Source organism: Dreissena polymorpha, chromosome 8, assembly GCF_020536995.1.
Source record: "Dreissena polymorpha isolate Duluth1 chromosome 8, UMN_Dpol_1.0, whole genome shotgun sequence".
Classification (NCBI taxonomy): domain Eukaryota; kingdom Metazoa; phylum Mollusca; class Bivalvia; order Myida; family Dreissenidae; genus Dreissena; species Dreissena polymorpha.
The window spans coordinates 19,742,431-19,745,544 of NC_068362.1; positions in this window are offsets into that span (position 1 = coordinate 19,742,431).

The following is a 3,114-nucleotide window of genomic DNA, read 5'->3' on the forward strand; positions in this document are numbered from 1 at the left end:
CACATGTGTTGTTTTTATGAAATCATCAAAAATTAATACATGTATTTACACGTACATGTTGGTCCAGCATGCTATGCAATGGTCCCCAGTTACAGAACAGAACATAATTTTATTATACATAAACTTAACAGTTTATAGTGTTGAACAAAATAATAATACGAAATTCATGAATATAGTAAGTGGATTTAGCAGAAATGTTATAAAATAGTAATGGATGAACTTAACAGACTAATAAACAAAACTCGTTTTATATCAAATTTTAACAGTGTATTTAGTTACATATGGAACCTTTTTATATACCTAAATGGATCATAAAATAATAAAATGAGAATCCAAACCACATATGATTTAATTAGCAACAACACAATTACGATTATACTTTGCGTATAGTGTATATATCAGCATATAGTTTATAATCAGTAAAGTACGATAATTATAATTTCGAAGTATAACAATAATTATAATTTTGCAAGAGCACACACTATACGTTTGAATCACAATCACATATTAAGGTATCGGCACTACACTGAAACCACTGGAACATCTTGGAAACAACTCCACTGAAAAGGTCTCTTATGTAATATGAAAAAGTTTTGGCAAAAGTTTAGGACTGTTTTATTAATAAATCAAAGTACTGGCAGTACTGGTGTGACGATGCTTTTGAAGAGGATGGATATAAAACATCAATTTAAGTTTATCTATATCACCACAATTGTGTATGTTGATACGAACATTTGGGTACGATAAAAAATTTGGGTACGAAAATTTTGGGAACGAAAAAAAATTTGGTACGAAAAAAATTTGCGTTCGAAACATTTTTGGTACGAAAAAAAGTTTAGGCGTACGGGGAAGTAGTACCCGTGGATAACTTGACCCATTGAGCGAAACTGGGAGGCGGGTCACATTCTTGTTCATTAAGTATGGCAATACATTCATGATGATTCTCGAAAGTAGGTATGAGCACATAGCCGGACCATGTGAGCTCAATCGTATGAGCACTTGACTATCAGAGTTCGCCCACGAACATATGGATAAGTTAACTAATAGCGAAATGACCTTATACATGTATATGCTGAAATCTAACAATCAAACGAAATATCAAACATGGTATTTACACTTAGGTGGTTGTGTAATTTCTGTTAGAATATCGTATTCAATATGTAAATTTTAAATGATTGTGCCCGCACTTGAGTTTGTTGCCTTGTTTGAGTCTATACGCGCCTAGGCTGCACCCAGTGTGTGTATTCGTGTTTTTCCAAGGTAATGAGTTACCTCCGCGCTGAGGCTGCATAATGTTGGGACCCGGAGTGTGTCCAGCACTCCTACCTAATAAGATTAGATTGACGACAGTTGGGACGAATTTTGAATGATAGCTGCAATTTCCAGCTATTTTTTTTGTACTGAAATACTTTTTAATTTTTTATATGGTCAAATGCTGCGGGGGGGGGGGGGGGGGGATGAGATTTTCCGGAAAAAAACAACTGTCAGGAATGGTGACCACAAAACATACACAATATAACATTGCGCCGGGAGCGGGAATCGAACCGGTGTCGTAAAGGTGAAAAAGCGAACGTCCTTACCACTGCGTTAGCGGGACGGACAATTACGCAAAGAAATGTTGTTTTATCTATATATATCATAGCAGTGCAGCGTTTACAATTTGTAGGTTCGAAATCGTTCGCATTCTTTAGTTTTGTGATCACGTAAAAAGTTAATTTTACATGTTTTTATTCGCAATTTATTTACTAAATCGAGAACAAATATCAAACAAAATAGAAAAAATATATAGTTGTTTCATTGGTCTATAAAAATAAAATGGATGTAAAATTACTAATTTGAAATTAACGTTCTGATACACTTATTGAATCTGTGTCCCCAGGATATGCTGTTCTATTAATATTTACCTTTATCAACACGAACGACAACTCTGCTAGGAGTATGTTAATCCATATGAATCGTTTCAAGTGCTGCTGGTAAAAAGATTATAGACAGCGGCAGCCCACCATTGTTTCGTAAGGTCGGCGCCCAAAAAACGTTAAGAACAAGTGTAAAGAGCTATGTATTTATTACTAGATACTCCAGGCATGTGTATATTGTAGTCTGAGGCAAAAGCGGTCCGTGAATGGTCTTGCGTGTCAGTGATTTGATTTTGTTAAAGCAAGTTTATCCAGTATACGCAACTGACTGTAACAGTAACTTTAGGAACTAGAGCTTTGTCACAGACGTGACGAATACCCCCACATGCCACATTGACACATAATATTTTGCATGTCGTCTTCACAAAAAACAGCGGACACCATGCTCAATTTTTAAAACGCACCAAGTGACCCCTTGACCTAGTTTTTGACCCAGAAAGGCCCATGTTCTAACTTGGCCTTAAGATTATCTCCATAAAACTTCTGACCAAGTTCGGTGAAGATCGGATGTAAACTACTTGAATTAGAGAGCGGACACCATGCTGAATGTTAAAAAACGCTTGTAGTGACCCCGTGACCTAGTTTTAGGCCCGGAATGGCCCATGTTCAAACTCGTCGTAGAGATCATTTAGATAAAACTTGTGACCAAGTTTGGTGAGGATTGGATGAAAACTACTTGAATTAGAGAGCGGACAACATGGTGAGGTTAAAAACGCACTAAGATACCCCGTGACCTAGTTTTTGACCTGGCATGACCAATATTCAAACTTGACCTAGACATCATCTAGATACAACTTCTGACCAAGTTTGGTGAAGATTGGATGAAAACTACTTGAATTAGAGAGCGGACTTGAATTAGAGAGCGGACAACATTGTGATGTTTAAAACGCACTAAGTTACCCCGTGACCTTTTTTTTTACCCAGCATGACCCATATTAAAACTTGCCCTAGGCATTATCACGATACAACTTCTGACCAAGTGTGGTGAAGATCGGGTTTAAACTACTTGAATTAGAGAGCGGACACCATGCTCAATGTGTGAAACGTACTAAGTGACCCTGTGACCTAGTTTTTGATCTGGCATGGCCCATGTTCGAACTTGGCCTTCAGATCATCTAAATAAAACTTCTGACCAAGTTTGGTGAAGATCGGATGAAAACTATTTGAATAAGAGAGAGGACACCATGCTGAATGTTAA